This window comes from Tachyglossus aculeatus, chromosome 4, assembly GCF_015852505.1.
Source record: "Tachyglossus aculeatus isolate mTacAcu1 chromosome 4, mTacAcu1.pri, whole genome shotgun sequence".
NCBI classification, from domain to species: Eukaryota; Metazoa; Chordata; class Mammalia; order Monotremata; family Tachyglossidae; genus Tachyglossus; species Tachyglossus aculeatus.
The window spans coordinates 41434953-41453789 of record NC_052069.1 but is presented as its reverse complement, the minus strand read 5'-3'; the positions used below and the strand labels follow the sequence as shown (position 1 = coordinate 41453789).

Sequence of the window (18837 nt, the reverse complement as noted above, 5' to 3'; positions counted from 1 at the left end):
ATCTGTCATTTATTAATTTACATTAATGTCTGCCTCCCCCTCTAGCCTGTAAGTTTGTTGTTGGCAGGGAAAATGCCCAGTACAGTGCTTTGCACACAGTAAGCTTTCAATAAATATGATTGAATGAATAAATAAATGAATGAAAGTCAGAACATGGTGAACAGTGAGAAATTCGACAAAACTGGTTTGATACTTTCTCAGAGATCCCCTTCAAGATCTTTGAAGAGTTGTTTGGGAGAGTATACCTTTAAGAGAAGGAATGCTCCAGTGAGGCAGGAAGTCTGTGAGAGATAATACCGGAGCCAAAAAACAGAGCGTGAGACCAGTCCACTTGTAAATAGTTCAATCCTAATAATAAATCAACTATCTGTTGTTTCATAAAGCTCACAGTGACCAGTTTGATGATCAGAAAGACATACACCAGGCTTCAGGGAGTGAAATGTATGTGGGTTGTGGATTGGTAAGTGGAAAAAAAGATTACTAATTAGACCGTCTTAAATTACTAAAATCAATAGCAATTCAAGATGGATGGTGAATGCTGCTAATGACAGGAAACAATTTATACAAGAGTTTGACTTGTTGCTGAGAGCAAATGAACTAAATCGAAAAGACTACCCTTGGAAGGTTGCAATATTTCTGAATAAAGCAGGTGAGGAAGCTGTATCATTGTTTAATCATTTCAATCAATGAGCCTGGAAAAAGTAGGGGTATTCTTCTAATCCAGAGATTTCAGTGCTATTTTGCTCATCAAAGGACAATAAAAAAATTAAAATTCTCAAGTAAGATACCAGTCGAGATGCGATGCTTACAGTCTCTCCAATAATCCTAAAATATAAAGACAAAGTTGCAAATCAATTAATGAGACGTATTGAACATACCATGTGCGGAGCACTCTATTAAGCACTTGGGAGAGTATAACACAGCAGAGTTGGTATTCATTCATTCATTCAATAGTATTTACTGAGCACTAACTGTGTGCCAAGCAATTTACTAAGCACTTGGAAAGTCCAATTCAGCAACAAATAGAGACAATCCCTACCCAACAACAGGCTCACAGTCTGGGAGGGTGGAGAAAGACAACAAAACAAAACAAAACAAGTAGACAGGCATCAATAGCACCAATATAAATAAATAGAATAATAGATATGTACACATCATTAACAAAATGAATAGAATAATAAATATGTACATATATACACAACTGCTGTGGGGTGGGGAAGGGGGTAGAGCAGAGGGAGGCTGTTGGGGCGATGGGGAAGGAAGGAGGAGCAGAGGAAAATGGGGGAAAAGGAAAATGTTGGTAAGCACAATCCCTGCCTACAATGATCTTACAGTCTAGAGTTGACTTGCAATGTTGGAATTTTAGTAAATTCCATTATTAGAAATTAAAATAGTTTTTGTGATGAGAGATGTGTATATATTGGCTAGATTCTAAGCTCCCTGAGGGCAGGGGTCATGTACTAATTCTTTGGCGCTCTCCCAGCAGTTACTACAGTGCTTTATCACACAGTCTTGTCTTGTCTTATGCCGTCGAGTTGTCTCCAGCCCATAGCGACGCCGTGAACACATCTCTCCCAGAACCCCCCACCTCCATCTCTCATTGTTCTGGTTTTGTATCCATAGAGTTTTCCTGGTCAAAATACAGAAGTGGTTTACCATTTCCTCCTTCTGCGCAGTAAACTGGAGTTTACTCAATTCTCTCTCATTCCGCTGCTGCCCAGCACAGGTGAGCTTGTAGCAGATTGTCTTCCACTCGCTAGCCACTGCCCAAGTTAGGAATGGAATGGATAAGCCTCTGCTTGACTCTCTCTTCCGTAGTCGAAACTGGTGAGCACTGGAAACTCTCCAAGTGCGACCCTGAGAGAGGGCTATCACACAGTGGGGGTTCAATAAATGCTCTTGATTGATTATGGAAATTTCCTAGATATAAATATACTGGTTTTAAAGAAAATCAGTGAGATCTATTGAGGAGTTGAAGCTAACTCATTACATCTCCACTGTTGGGAAACAGAAATAAACAAGATTATATGGCAGAGAGTAACCAGAATTTCGTTGAGGTGGACCAAATTAAAAATAAAAGAATCTAGTCAGAATGAAAATGGCATTAAATTGCAAAAAAAAACGAAATTAGTAGGAGTTATAAAGCAAAAGCATGTCCAGCATCCAGGAAAATCTGTAGTTCTGTAATGGATTTAATAATTTTGAATTATTCATTCATTCAATCGTATTTATTGAGCGCTTACTGTGTGCAGAGCACTGTACTAAGCGCTTGGGAAGTACAAGCTGGTAACATATAGAGACGGTCCCTACTCAACAATGGGCTCACAGTCTAGAAGGGGAATTACTTTATTGTAGCAAAAGGGCTACAGGAAGGTCAACGCCTAATGGAAAGAGCTCAGGCGTGGAAGTCAGAGGACCCGGGTTCTGTTCCTGGCTCTGCCTCCAGCCTGCTGTGTGACCTTCAGTAAGTCACTTAACTTCTCTGTGGCTCATTTTATTAATCTGTAAAATGGGGATTCAATACCTGTTCTCCTCTTAATTAGAACTGTGAGACCGAAGGAGGGCTGGGACTTTGTCTGACCTGATTATCTTGTGTCTACCCCATTATTTAGTGCAATGCTTGGAACAAAGTGAACCTTAACAGAAATGACAGTTATCACTATTAATATAACAGGACATCATGAACAATTAAAAATGATAGCAACAATTTTGAGCACTTTTTAAGGGCAAGGAAGTCATCAACTGCAGACTAGTGAAGAATTAAGTGATGGGGAATCTAAACTCAAATGGAAATAGTTTAGTTTGGAGTATAAAGTTAATACAAAATGGAACCATTGTCAAGAATTTCCCTGTTACAGTTCATTGTCGTAAGGGAAATAGTGTAGTCATTTTGAGATTGCAAACACATTTCATGCCTGGGTTAATTACAAGAGTGTATGCTGTGCCAGAGGAATGTTGAGTAAACGTTGAAAATAGAAACCAAGAAGTATTTGAAGGCACACTGAAGTTGCACTCTAACTATATAATTGAATATAAAAAAAGATTAAATTTTGGTAATATACAAGGAATTACTATTAATTTTAAGGGGAAAAACATTAAAAGAGGAACTCAATAAATTAAAATAATAGAGAAAAGTAGACAGACCTTCAGCATGAATCCACTAAAGAGGTAATACTGAAAAAAGATGGCTCACTTAGATTGTGCTTGGATCCCAAGAGCTGAATAAATCTTTTGAAAGAGCATTTTCCTATTCCTAGAAGATGTGATATTTATGGCTGAAAAGCAGGGGCCAAATACTTTTTCTCTCTAGATGAATAGTGGAGATTTGGCAGATACCAGTGGAAGAATCTAGTAAGCTGATATGTATATTAAATACACCATTTGGAGGATATTGTATTATGGCTCGACCATTGAGTTTTCCAAAAAAAGGATAACAGCTACTCAAAGATTTAGAAGGTACAAAAATGTACACTGATTACACGTCGGTTGGAACACACCTCTAGATAACTGTATTTATTGAGCACCTGCTATATGCAGGGGTACTGTACCAAGTGCTTGGGTTAGTAACAATAATAATTGTGGTATTTGTAAATTGCTCACTATGTGTCAAGCACTGTACTAAGTGCTGGGTTAGATACAAGAAAATCACATCCCACATGTGGCTCACAGTCTAAGTATGAGGGACAGCAGGTATTAAATCTCCATTTTGCCAATGGGAGAATTGAAGTGCAGAGAAGAGAAATGATTTGCCCAAGGCCACACAATAGACCCGTGGTGGACCTGGGATTAGAACCCAGGTCCTATGACTCCTAGGCTGGTGCTTTTTCCATCAGTCAGCCAGTCAATCTGTCAGTCAGTCAGTCAATCGTATTCGTTGAGCTCTTACTGAGTGCAGACCACTGTACTAAGAGATTAGAAGAATACAGTATAACAATATAACAGACACATTCCCTGCCCACTACGAGCGTAGAGCCTAGAGCAGGAGACAAACATTAATATAAATGAACAAATTAAATATATGTATATAAGTTCTACAGGGCTGGGGGGGGGATGAATATTTGTTGCTGACTTGTACTTTCCAAGCACTTAGTACAGTGCTCTGCGCACAGTAAGCGCTCATTAAATGTGATTGAATGAATGAATGAAAAGGGAGTAAGTCAAGGCAATGCAGAAGGCAGTGGGAGAAGAAGAAAGGAGTGCTTAGTTAAGTAAGGCCTCTTGGAGACCCTGCTGCTTCTCAATATAACAAAATACAATATAACAGAGTTAGTAGCTACGGTCCTGCCCCCCAAGGAGATTTGGGAAGACAAAAAATAATAATAACGATGATGATGATGATAATCATGATAATATGTGTTAAGCACTTTCTGTGGATCAAGCTCTGTTCTAAGCACTGGGATAAATAAATAAATGAATAATAATGGCATTTATTAAGCGCTTACTATATGCAAAGCACTGTTCTAAGCGCTGGGGAGGTTACAAGGTGATTAGGTTGTCCCATGTGGGGCGTGATCAGGTTGTCCCTTGTGGGGCTCAGTCCCCGTTTTACAGATGAGGTAACTGAGGCACAGAGAAGTTAAGTGACTTGCCCAAAGTTACACAGCTGACAATTGACAGAGCAGGGATTCAAACCCATGACCCCTGACTCTAAAGCCCAGGCTCTTTCCACTGACCCACGCTGCTTCTCAACATACAAGTTAATCAGTTCAGATACATTCCGTGACTTACCTGGGGCTTACAGTCTAAAATGAATTACAGATCTGTACTTAAATGCTGTGGGGCTGAAGTTGGGGTGACTATCAAGAGCCAAGGCAATTCAGAAGGGAGAGGATGTAGGGGAAATCATGGCTTAGTCAGGAAAGGTCTGTTGGAGGAGATGTGAATTAGTAAGGCTTTGAAGGGGAGGGAGAGTGGTGGTCTTTTGGATATGAGAATACAGGCCAGAGGGCAGATGTTGGCAAGGCTTCCATGATGAGATGGATGAGATCGAGGTTCATTGAGTAGGTTGGCTTTAAAGGAGTGATGAGTGCGGGCTGCATTATAGTAGGAAATTAGAGTTGAGAAGCAGCATGGCCTAGAGCAAAGAGCTGGGTGTCAGAAGGACCTGGGGTCTAATCCTGCCTCTGCCACTTGTCCATTGTGTGACCTTGGTTAAGTCGCTTCACTTCTCTGTGCCTCAGCTTCCTCGTCTATAAAATGAGATTAAGATTGTGATTCCCATGTGGGACATGAACTGTCTCAAACCCGATTATTATGGGAATCTACCCCAGCATTTAGTAGAGCGCCTGAGACATAGTAAATGCTCAAGAAATACTATTTAAAAAAAGGTACAGTAGGAGGGGAAGAAGTGATTGAATGCTTTAAAGCCAATGGTAAGGAATTTTTTTGATGTGGTGGTGGAGGGAAACCACTGGAGGCTCTTGAGGAATGGGGAGGCATGGGCTGAACGTTATTTTAGAGTTAAGTAAGGGCTAGAGTGGGTAGGGCCAAGAGGCAGGTGGGTCAGAGAGGAGGCTGATGCAGCAGGTAAGGCAGGATTGGATTCAGTTCACCTAGAAGCCACTCACCTGAGCTCTGAGAACCTCATAGCACACACAGACAGGCTGTCCTTGACTTGGAAAAAAGTGGCCAAGCAGAGGATACAGTGGGAATGCCTAGGGGCCAAACATCTCCAAATTTCACTTCACATCTCCAACTTTCACTTCACATCTCCACCCCACAGCACTTATGTACATATTCGTAATTTATTTTAATGCCCGTCTAGCCATCTGGACTGTAAACTCCTTGTGGGCAGAGAATGTGCTATATTGCACTCTCCAAAGCATTTAGTGCAGTGCTCTGCTCACAGTCACCATGTAATAAATGTGATTAATTGATTTATTTACCACTAAAGATACTTTCCAATTTCCCCTGCTTTTCTGGTTTTCAGGTTCCTGTGTGGTTGGTTAGAAAAGGTATATTTATTTTATAACCCATTCTTTTAAATGTGATTCATTTATGCTTACTCAGTTCCAAACACTTTGTTAAGCACTGGGTAGAACGAAGGTAATCAATCAATAAACCAGTGGTATTTATTGAGTGTGTACTGTTTACAAAGCCCTGTACTCGGAGAGTACAGTAAAATAGTATTGGTAGACATGTTCCCTGTCCACAAAGATTGATTCATTCATTCATATTTATTGAGTGCTTACTGGGTGCAAAGCACTGTTCTAAGTGCTTGGGAGAGTATAGTATAATGAAAAACAGACACATTCCCCACCCACAATGAGCTCACAGTCTAGAGGGGAGACAGACATTAATATAAATTGATTAATTAATTAATTGATTGATTGATTAATTATATATACAGATATATACATATATGCTGTGAAGATGTGAGGGAGGATGAATGAAGGGATCAAAGATTTTACAGTCAAAAGGGAGCTCACAGACCAGAAGGTGGATAATCAGCTCTGACAGTCTCTGTTCCACTTGGGCTCCCATTCTAAGACGGCAGGAGAGCAGGGATCTTAACTCCATTTTACAGGTGAGGGAACTGAGACTTAAAAATTAAGAAACTTGTCCAAATCACATGGCAAATTCCTCCAGAATGTAAGCTAACTGTGGGTAGGGAACATTTCTAACTACTTACTTTGTTACATTGTACTCTCCCAAGCACTTAGTGCAGTACTCTGCACATTGTAAGTGCTCAATAAATACGACTGATTGATTGATTGATTGATGGCAGGGAAATGGTGGGACCAAAACTAGGTGTCAGGTCGACTAACCAAGCCTGTGCTCTTTCGGTTAAGCTGAGCTATTCCTAAATTATTACAAAATAAGGAAATATGGAGAAGGAGGAGGAAGAGGTAGTAGGCTGGTTTAGCTTTGTTGGAAAAAAATACCCCAATCCTGGCACAAGAAACAAGATCGTTAGGAACTATACTAAAAATAAACATGTGCAACACTGTAGGGAGAAATATCATCTGACAGAGTGGCAGATTGAAATCATTGATTAAAAGTGTACAATCACAAATGTGTCTTGATTCTAAGAGAGAAACCAAAATCTTAGCAAATGCTTCAAATCAAGTGCTAGGAGCAGGCACCTCATGAAGAAATATGGGTTTACACATCCAAGTCTCAGACAATGACAAAGAGGCATTATGGTCAAAGAGAGGAGGCTCTAACACTTGTCTTTGCATTAAAAGATTTCATGTCTTTTTAGTGTGGTTGGTCATTCCTTGAGGAGACTTGACATAAATCACCAGTGATGGTTTTAAAGAAAAATTTGTAGGAAAAAACTCTGTGATTAAAATCACTATTTTTTCAATTACCATTATGTGATATGAAGTTGTGTTGTGGCCACGGAAATCATTCATTACTGCAGACACAGTGCCTAGAGCACATAATGATTGGACTTTGGTTCTTCATTTCTAGACCAGGGGAAATAGGATGGTCCTGGGTTCAAGTCCTACCTCTGCAGAGAGGGAAAGAGCCTGGGCTTTGGAGTGAGAGGTCATGGGCTCAAATCCTGGCTCTGCCAATTGCCAGCTGTGTGACTTTGGGCAAGTCACTTAACTTCTCTGTGCCTCAGTTCCCTCATCTGTAAAATGGGGATTAAGACTGTGAGCCCCCCATGGGACAACCTGATCACCTTGTAACCTCCCCAGCACTTAGAACAGTGCTTTGCACATAGTAAGCACTTAATAAATGCTATCATTATTACCTCTGATGCTGTACTGTGGGGTCATGAAAGATGTCTCACTGTCATTGGACCTGGGGGTAAAAATGCTTATTAAAACCTGTAGAATGAATACAGAAAAATTTATGAGTCACTTTGTGAGTCACTTGTGCTGAGTGGCTAGGTGCCAAGGCTGAAGAGATACAAAGCTACACAGACAGAAATCAAACCAAAGGCTTACAGTGTAAGAGGGAGCAAGACTTACTAAAAGGATCAGAGTAGAAGTGAGGAGACCTGTTCTACCGCTGACTTATTGTGTGGTCTTGAACAAGTAACTCAGTCTCCATGGGCATCCATTTCCTCATAAGATAAAGAGGGGTAAGGTAGATTGTGATCCCTGTGTGGAAAAGGGCAGTAACAGGTCTTATAACCTTGCATCTAGCCAAGCGCTTATCACATAGTAAACACTGTCATAATCGATCAATCAGTTGTCTACACCCACATAGTAAACACTAGGTCTTAATCAATCAGTCAGTCGGTTGTCTATACCCACTGTCTCCAGTTCCTCTTCTCCAGTTGTCTCCTTGACAACCTCCAATCTTGCTAATGCCTCTTCACTCTGCCAAAATTGCCACCTGAAAGGTCACCAATGATCTCCCTCCCATATCCAACAACCTGTACTTCATCCTAACCCTCAACCTCTCAGCTGACTTTGAAACTGTTGACCACCTCCTTCCCCTGGAAACATTATCCAATCTTGCTTTTGCTGACATTTTCCTCTACTGATTCTCCTCCTACCTCTCTGGCTGCTCATCCTCACTCTCTTTTGAGGCTTCTCCTCTGCCTCCCACCCCCTAACTGTGGGAGTCTTTCAAGGCTTAGTCTGGTCCCCTTCTATTATCTACACCCATTCCTTTAAAAAAGTCATTTGCTCCCAATGGCTTCAGTTATCATTTCAGTCCACATGATTCCCAAGTCTATATCTCCAGCCCTGACATCTCTTCTTCTCTGCAATCTCATATTTCTTCTCTCATTCAGGACATCTCTACATGGATGGCCACCCCAACTCCTCAAACTTGACATGTCCAAAACAGAACTCCTCATCTTCGCACTCAAACCCTACCCTGCCTCTATTTTACCAAACCCCTGGGCAGCACCACCACCCTCCCTGCCCAACAAGCCCATAACCTCAGTGTAATCCCCTACTCATCACTCACATTCAGTCAGTCGCCAAATTACATTGGTTCAATCTTCACATTTCTAAAATCTACCTTTCCTCTCCATCCAAACTGGTCCCACATTGATCAAAGCACCTGGCTTATCCTACCTTGAATACTGCAGCAGCCTCCTCGGTGACCTCTCTGCCTCCTGTCTTTCCCTACTTCAGTCTATACTTCACTAGAAGCTATAGCAGTTAGTCTATACTAGCAGTGTGGCTCAGTGGAAAGAGCACGGGCTTTGGAGTCAGAGGTCATGGGTTCAAATCCCCACTCTGCCAATTGTCAGCTGTGTGACTTTGGGCAAGTCATTTAATTTCTCTGTGCCTCAGTTACCTCATCTGTAAAATGGGGATTGAGACTGTGAGTTCCCCGTGGGACAACCTGATCATCTTGTAACCTCCCCAGCACTTAGAACAGTACTTTGCACATAGTAAGCACTTAATAAATGCCATTATTATTATTATTATTATTCACTCCGCCACCTCAATCATTTCTCTATGAAACCATTTGGTCCATGTTTCCCCACTCTCAGGAACCTCCAGTGGTTGCCCATCCACCTCCACATCAAGCAGAAGCTCCTTACCATTGACTTGAAAACACTCAATACCTTGCCCCCTCCTATTCATTCATTTCATTCAATCGTATTTATTGAGTGCTTACTGTGTGCAGAGTACTGTACTAAGCACTTGGAAAGTACAAGTTGGCAACATATAGAGGCAGTCCCTACCCAACAACGGGCTCACTGTCTAGAAGGGGGAGACAGACGACAAAACAAAACATGTAGACAGGTGTCAAAATCATCAGAACAAATAGAATTAAAGCTATATGCGCATCATTAACAAAATAAATAGAATAGTAAATATGTGCAAGTAAAATAGAGTAATAAATCCATATAGATATATACAAGTGCTGTGGGGAGGGGAAGGAGGTAGGGTGGGGGTGGGAATGGGGAGGAGGAGAGGAAGAAGGGGGCTCAATCTGGGAAGGCCTCCTGGAGGAGGTGAGCTCTCAGTAGGGCTTTGAAGGGAGGAAGAGAGCTAGCTTGCTGGATGTGTGGAGAGAGGACATTCCAGGCCAGGGGAAGGACGTGGGCTGGGGGTCGATGGTGGGACAGGCGAGAACGAGGTAAGGTGAGGAGGTTAGCAGCAGAGGTGCAGAGGGTGCAGGCTGGGCTGAAGGAGAGAAGGGAGGTGAGGTAGGAGGGGGCGAGGGGATGAAGAGCCTTGAAGCCGAGAGTGAGGAGTGTTTGCTTGATTCGTAGGTTAACAGGCAGCCACTGGAGATTTTTGAGGAGGAGAGTAACATGCCCAGAGAATTTCTGCACAAAGATGATCCAGGCAGCAGAGTGAAGTATAGACTGAAGTGGGGAGAGACAGGAGGATGGGAGATCAGAGAGGAGGCTGATGCAGTAGTCCAGTTGGGATAGGATGAGAGATTGAACCAGCAAGGTAGCGGTTTGGATGGAGAGGAAAGGGTGGATCTTGGCGATGTTGTGGAGGTGAGACCAGTAGGTTTTGGTGATGGATTGGATGTGTGGGGTGAACGAGAGAGCAGAGTCAAGGATGACACCAAGGTTGCAGGTTTGTGAGACGGGAAGGATGGTAGTGCTGTCTACAATGATGGGAAACTCAGGGAGAGGGCAGGGTTTGGGAGGGAAGATAAGGAGTTCAGTCTTGGACATATTGAGTTTTAGATGGCGGGCAGACATCCAGATGGAGATGTCCTGAAGGCAGGAGGCGATACAAACCTGGAGGGAGGGAGAGAGAGCAGGGGCAGAAATGTAGATTTGGGTGTCATCAGCGTAGAGATGATAATGATAGTTGAAGCCGTGGGAGTGAGTGAATTCACCAAGCGAGTGAGTGTAGATAGAGAACAGAAGGGGACCAAGAATTGACCCTTGAGGAAGCCCTACAGTAAGGGGATGGGAGGGGGAGGAGGAGCCCACAAAGGAGACTGAGAATGAATGGCTAGAGAGATAAGAGGAGAACCAGGAGAGGATGGAGTCTGTGAAGCCAAGGTTGGTTAGCGTGTTCAGGAGAAGGGGGTGATCCATAGTGTCGAAGGCACCTGAGAGGTCAAGAAGGATTAGGATAGAGTAGGAGCCGTTGGATTTGGCAAGAAGGAGGTCATACGTGACCTTTGAGAGTGCAGTTTTGATGGAGTGTAGGAGATGGAAGCGGAGTAGTGGATAGAGCATGAGCCAGAGACTCAGACAGCGTAGTATAATCCCGACTCTGACACTTGTCTGTTGTGTGACTTTGAGCAAATCACTTCACTTCTCCATGCCTCAGTTACCTCATGTGCAAAATGTGGATTGAGACTGTGAGGCCCATGTGGGATAGGGACTGTGTCCAACCTTATTTGCTTGTACTCACCCCAGCGCTTAGTACAGTGTCTGGTATATAATAAGTGCTTAACAAATACCATAGTAGTTATTATTATAATTATTGTTACTACAACCCGGTCTACACACTCCATTCATCTATTGTCAACCTACCCACTGTATCTCAGTTTTGTCTCTCTTGCCTCCAACCTCTTGCCCATGTCCTCCCTCTGGCCTGGAACGCCCTCCCTCTTCTTACCCAACAGACAATTACTCTCTCCAACTTGAAAGCCTAATTAGAAGCATATCTCCTCCAATAGGCCTGTGCTCTAACCACTAGACAATCCTCCTTATTGCAGTACAGTGAATGGGGTACAGAGAGTAATTTGCTGTTACAGGAGCAGAGTTTGAGGGTTGGGTTGTAGGAGGGGATCGATGAGTTTATGTAGATTCTTAAGAATAGGTGCAGACCCACCCCGACTGTCATTAAACCACTGAAGAATAGAGATGCCTCTACCTACATACCAAACAAAAATGAAGTTTTAAAGAGATAGCATCGGCACTCAGTTAATCAGTAATGGAATTTAATGAGTGCTTTTTGTTTGCAGAGCACATTTGGAAAGCTAAGGTACAACAGAATTGGTACACACATTCCCTTCCCCCAGTGGTCTAGAAGGAGACCCGGGTGTTAATGTAAATAAATAAATTACAGGTATTTACATAGGTGCTCTGGGACTGAGGGGGGGTGAATATCAAGTGTCCCAAGGGGCCTGATCCAAGAGCATCAGCACATTAATGATCTTGCAGCTTCCACTACCTAGGGTAAAGTTTAAATGAGACCAGTCAGTGTGTTTGAACGTGAATTTTGCTCCAACATTTGATGAAATGCTTAGTACAGTACCTGGTACATAGCAAGCACTTATCAAATATCACAATTACTAATAATAATAAATAATAATGGCATTTGTTAAGCGCTTACTATGTGCAGAGCACTGTTCTAAGCGCTGGGAGGGTTACAAGGTGATCAAGTTGTCCCACGTGGGGCTCACAGTCTTAATCCCCATTTTACAGATGAGGTAACTGAGGCTCAGAGAAGTTAAGTGACTTGCCCAAGGTCACACAGCAGACATGTGGTGGAGTCGGGATTCGAACCCATGACCTCTGACTCCAAAGCCCGGGCTCTTTCCACTGTGCCATGCTGCGCCTCCTAATAATACTATTATTATTATTATTATTCTGTGACATTAATTTATTGATTTTACAATCTGAAAACATAGACCACGCAAACAAGGAAAATCTTCCCTCCCAAACCCTGCCCTCTCCCTGACTTTCCCATAACTGTTGATGGCACTACCATCCTTCCTGTCTCACAAGCCTGCAACCTTGGTGTCATCCTCAACTCTGTTCTCTCGTTCACCCCCTCACATCCACTCTGTCACCAAAACCTGCCGGTCTCACCTCCGCAACATCACCAAGATCCGCCCTTTCCTCTCCATCCAAACTGCTACCCTGCTGGTTCAATCTCTCATCCTATCCCAACTGGATTACTGCATCAGCCTCCTCTCTGATCTCCCATCCTCCCGTCTCTCCCCACTGAAATCTATACTTCACGATGCTTCCCGGATCATCTTTGTGCAGAAACGCTCTGGGCATGTTACTCTCCTCCTCAAAAATCTCCAGTGGCTACCAGTCAACCTATGCATCAGGCAAAAACTTCTCACTCTTGGCTTCAAGGCTGTCCATCCCCTGGCCCCCTCCTACCTCCCCTCCCTTCTCTCCTTCTCCAGCCCAGCCCGCACCCTCCGCTCCTCTGCCGGTAACCTCCTCACTGTGCCTCGTTCTCGCCTGTCCCACCGTCGACCCCCGGCCCACGTCCTCCCCCTGGCCTGGAATGCCCACCATCCACATATCCGCCAAGCTAGCTCTCTTCCTCCCTTTAAAGCCCTACTGAGAACTCACCTCCTCCAGGAGGCCTTCCCAGACTGAGGCCCCTCTTTCCTCTCCCCCTCCCCACCCCCCGCCCTACCTCCTTCCCCTCCCCACAGCACCTGTATATATGTTTGTACATATGTATTACTCTATTTTGCTTGTACATATTTACTATTCTATTTATTTTATTTTGTTAATATGTTTTGTTTTGTTGTCTGTCTCCCCCTTCTAGACTGTGAGCCCGCTGTTGGGTAGGGACCATCTCTATATGTTGCCATCTTGTACTTCCCAAGTGCTTAGTACAGTGCTCTGCACACAGTAAGTGTTCAATAAATATGATTGAATGAATGAATCCATTTGGCACCACTGTACCAATCAATCATATTTACTGAGCGCTTACTATGAGCAGAGCACTTTACTAAGCGCTTGGGAGAGTATAGTGTAACAGAGTCAGTAGGCACAGAGTTTTATTCTTTTATTCCCAAAGCTCCCTTTGGGTTTCGGGTGGATTCAGCTGAGTTAATCCCAGGGAGGAGGAGAGTTATTCAGACAGCTGTGGTGGGCCTTGGCTAACTTTGGGAAGCTTCTGGGCCCCAAGCAAATTTCCAATTAGAAAAGCCCTAGGTGAAGTCCCTGATTAAGCTAGGATGATTTAAGACACTTAAGCAGCTGTAACACAAATCCACAATTGGCAGATAATGTCCAGATTGGCCTAGGGCTATGAGAAATTTAGTAACTGAAAAATTCAGGCAAACATAAAATGTGTGCTTTGTCAATGGTGGCATCTCCTCTATGATGGCAGTGTGAATTAACCAAACACTTGGCCCTTTAAAAACCAGGACATTGGGAATTAGCCATCTAAGAGAAGCAACGTGGCCTAGTAGATAGAGCCCAGTCCTGGGAGTCAGAAGGGCCTGGGTTCTAATGCTGGCTCTGCCATTTGGCTGCTGTGTGACCTTGGGCAAGTCGCTTAACTTCCCTGTGCATCATCTGTAAAATGGGGATCAAGACTGTGAGCCCTATGTGGGACAGGTAATAATGGTGGTATTTGTTAAGCAATGACTATGTGCCAAGCACTGTTCTAAGCGCTGGGGTAAATAAAGGTAATCAGGTTGTCCCACATGGAGCTCATAGAATTAATCCCTACTTTACAGATGAGGTAACTCAGGCACAGAGAAGTAAAGTGACTTGCCCAAAGTCACACAGCTGACAAGTGGTGGAATCGGGATTAGAACCCGTGACCTCTGACTTCCAAGCTTGGGCTCTTCCCACTAAGCCATGCTGCTCTGTGTCCAACCTGACTCATTAACTTATATCTACCCTAATGCTTAGTAGAGTAACTGACACATAGTAAGCATTTAACAAATGCTATGTGTGTGTATATATGTATCAATGTTATATATATGAACTGCTGGATTCTTTATGCAATCATACAAACACACCCATGGTCATATTTGGGAAACAAAGTTCACTATTTGGTGACCTAATAATGTAAAGTTTAGAATAGCCTAGAGAAGTAAACTATTCAAGTAGTATTTCAAGTTATTAATTATTAGTTATAATAATAATAATAACTAGTTATTAGTTATTCAAGTAAACTATTCAAGAAGTAAACTAGTCAGAAGGATATGGGTTTATTCCCTGAGTCATATTTATTGAGCGCTTACTGTGTGCAGACCTGTGTACTAAGCACTCGAAAAGTACAATTCAACAATAAATAGAGACAATACCTGCCCACAATTCAACCCCCTGCCTCCACCCAACATTAAGGGCAAATCATCATCACTGGTATTTACTGAACACTTAGATCCTGATTTGGAAGACAGGAAGGAAGGAGAAGATACTACTTCTTTTGTTCAACCAGGTCATCACGGTTAGTGTCTTTCCTCTTGAATTCAAGCACTGGGAAGTTATCAATTCCTAATCTAAGTAGGAGTTAAGCAGAGAGAAAAGACCAGCTAGATTCCAGTACATGAGTATGGTCAATGCAGCCTGAACTCCACTGGTTAAATAAAACACTCTGCCTAGACTTAATGTTTCTAGGCTCCATTTGCACCTAACTGAACCTAATAGGCAAGATGAGTTGGAGGAATAGATGTTTTGCTATTAGGTTAATGATGGGGCTCATCAAGAGTGGTATAAATACTTGAACAAGCTCCACCTTGGGGAAAATCAAGCTGTGGATGGGGTGTACTTAGACAACCCTCCCTTTTTTCTTGGAAACTTGAGGCAGAAGGTTTTGTGCTTGACCAGAAGGAGAGACAGTGGATAAGGTAAAAGAAACTTTTATCTTTTCTGTTTGATGGCTTAAATGACAATCCCCCATGTATTTAGAGGACACTGAATACCAATCAGTTTTATTTATTGAGCTTCTAATGTTTGCAGAGTAATGTACTTTGCACTTGGGATAGAACAGCACAACATTTATTTTAGCTAATGTAATTCAGTGTAAGTGAGAAAGTAAAGATACAAACAGCAGAAACAAAAGTGGTCATTGTATAATCTAATATTTCTACAAACTTAAATTTTAACATGTTTTACAGTGGGAGAGGTGGAAAAGCAAAAATATAGCTTTCAGGGTCCCTAAATGCTACCAACAGAAGTAATTTTATTTAAAATGAGAAGACTAGAAATGATTCAAACTGAATTTCGGCAATGTAAAGGGACTCTGTCAGGCATACCATACAGGAAGCTCTGAAAATGGTGTTGTTAAGCATTTACTATGACTGTGAGCCCACTGTTGGGTAGGGACTGTCTCTATAGGTTGCCAACTTGTACTTCCCAAGCGCTTAGTACAGTGCTCTGCACACAGTAAGTACTCAATAAATACAATTGATTGATTGATGTAACACTTTACAAAGCACGGGGCTGGATATGAGATAAGCAAATGAGACCCAAGTCTTTGTTCCCCATGGGTTTCATAGTCCAAGTAAGAGAAGCAACAGATATTGATCTTCATTTTCCAGATAAGGAAAACTGGGTCAGAAGGATATGGGTTCATTCACTGAGTCATATTTATTGAGTGCTTACTGTGGGCAGACCTGTATACTAAGCACGTGAAAAGTACAATTCAACAACAAATAGAGACAATCCCTGCCCACAATGGGATCAAAGCCTAGAAGGGGGGTGACAGACATCAAAACAAGTAAACAGGCATCAGTAGCATCATTATAAATTAATAGAATTATTGACATACACACATCATTAATAAAATAGAATTATTATTATAAGTATGTACATATAAGTGCTGTGGGGAGTGTGGTAGAGTAAAGAGAGCGAGCCAAGGTGATGGTGAGGGGCAGCAGAGAAAAAGGGGGCTTAGTCTGGGAAGGTCTCCTGGAGGAGGTGAGCTTTCAGTAGGGCTTTGAAGGGGAGAAGTTTGGTGGATTTGAGGAAGGAGGACATAGGTCAGGAGTTGACGGAGGGACAGGTAAGAGCAAGGCACAGTGAGAAAGCACCAGAGGAGTGAAATGTGTGGGCTGGGCTGTAGAAGGAGAGAAGGGAGGTGAGGTAGGAGGGGGCAAGGTGATGCAGAGCTTTGAAGCCAATAGTGAGTTTTTGCTTGCTAGTGAGGAATGTTTGCTTGATCTGAGCTCTGCCACTTATCTGCTGTGTGACCTTGGACAACTCACTTCTCTTTTCTATGCCTTAATTACCTTATCTGTAAAATGGGGATGGTCTGTGGTCCCATGTGGGTCAGGACTGTGCCCAAACTGATTAGATTGTATCTACCCCACAGCCTGACAAATACGTGCTTAACCAATACCATTAAAAACAAAAAGCACAGAGAAGTTGTGACTTGCCCAAGATCATGTAACAGACAAGCGTTACATTGTTATACTGTTTGTTCATTCAATTGTATTTATTGAGCATTTACTGTATGCAGAACACTGTGCTAAGCACTTGGGAGAGTACAATACAACAATAAACAGAAACGTTCCCTGCCTATGAGCTTACAGTTGAGAGGGGAAGACGGACATCGATATAAATGAAAATAAATTACAGATATGTACATTAAGTGCTGTGGGATTGGGAGTAGGTAAGAACAAAGGGAGCAAGTCAGGGCAATGCAGAAGGGAATGGAAGAAGAGGAAAGGGAGGCTTAGTCTGGGAAGGCCTCTTGGAGGAGGTGTGCCCTTAGTAAGGCATTGAAGAGGGGGAGAGTAATTGTCTGTTGGATTTGAAGAGGGAGGGCATTCCAGCAGAGGCAGGATGTGGGCGAGGGGTCGGCTGTGAGGTAGGTGAGATTGAGATACGGTGAGAAATTTAGCATTAGGGGAGCAACATGTGTGGGCTGGGTTGTAGGAGGAGAGTAGTGAAGTGAGTTGAGACGGCTAGGTGGTGGAGTGCTTTATAGCCAATGGTGAGGAGTTTTTGTTTGATGCGGAGGTGGATGGGCAACCACTGGAGTTTTTTTGAGGAACGGGATGACATGTCCTGAATGTTTTTATAGAAAACTGATCCATGAAGCGAAGTGAAATATGGACCAGAATCAGGAGAGATAGGAGGCTGGGAGGTCAGCAAGGAGGCCCTCCACTCCTCTGCCGCTAACCTCCTCACTGTACCCTCGTTCTCGCCTGTCCCACCATTGACCCCGGCCCACGTCCTCCTGGACTGGAATGCCTTCCCTCCACACATCCGCCAAACTAGCTCTCTTCCTCCCTTTAAAGCCCTACAGAGAGCTCACCTCCTCCAGGAGGCCTTCCCAGACTGAGCCCCCTTTCCTCTCTCCTCCTCCCCTCCCCATCAACCCCCCTCTCTCCCTCTGTCCTACCCCCTGTTCCACCCCACAGCCCTTGTATATATTTGTACATCTTTATTACTCTATTCATTTTACTTGTGCATATTCACTAATTTATTAGTTTGATTATTAATGATGTGCATATATAATTCTATTTATTCTGATGGTTTTGACACCTGTCTACTTGTTTTGTTGTCTGTCTCTCCCTTCTAGACTGTGAGCCTGTTGTTTGGTAGGGACCGTCTCTATATGTTGCCGACTTTGTACTTCCCAAGCGTTTAGTATGGTGCTCTGCATACAGTAAGCACTCAATAAATATGATTGAATGAATGAGGCTGATTCAGTAAACCAGGTGGAATAAAATGAGTGAGTGCATTAACGTGGTAGCAGTTGGAATGGAGAAGAAAGGGCGGAATTTAGCACTGTTGTGAAGGTGGGACGGACTGGATTTAGAAATGGATTGAATATGTGGGTTGAATGAGAAAGAGGAGTCAAGGATAATGTCAAGGTTATGGGCTCGTGAAACAGGAAGGGTGGTGGTGCTTTCTGATGGGAAATTCAGAGGGAGGACAGGGTTTGGGTGGGAAGATAAGGAGATGACTGTTATACCAACTCTTGTATATTGTACTCTCCTATGTGTTTAGTACAGTGCTCTGTGCTCAGTAAATATGATTGATTAACTGGTAAAGGAGGAATTAAAAACCCACGTTCTCTGACTTACAGGCCTGTGAGTTTCCATAACAGTTATGTGAGTTTAATGGCAGATTGTGTGGTATTAGTCAGTTTCAATCAAGAGTGATTAATGTCATTTCTGATCCAAGCTATGAAACTTGGAATGTTCAAGTAATGGGATGTTTGAATGTGACCCTTCCTTTCCCCTGCATGCTTCTGCCTCTTTTCCCTCTTTTATTTTCTAGAACGGTATATGAGTGAGGAAGCTTTGAAGGTCCAGTTACTCATCCTC

The 18837-nt window shown here is 42.9% G+C and overlaps 1 non-coding gene across 1 annotated transcript; it reads right to left on the bottom strand.

Annotated features, from left to right (window-relative positions):
* Positions 1–1730: 1730 nt before the first annotated feature.
* On the bottom strand, positions 1731–1867 carry LOC119927556. The gene has a single exon (XR_005450549.1). It is a non-coding gene; the product is annotated as a small nucleolar RNA SNORA7 (small nucleolar RNA).
* Between the last annotated feature and the right edge of the window lie 16970 nt (positions 1868–18837).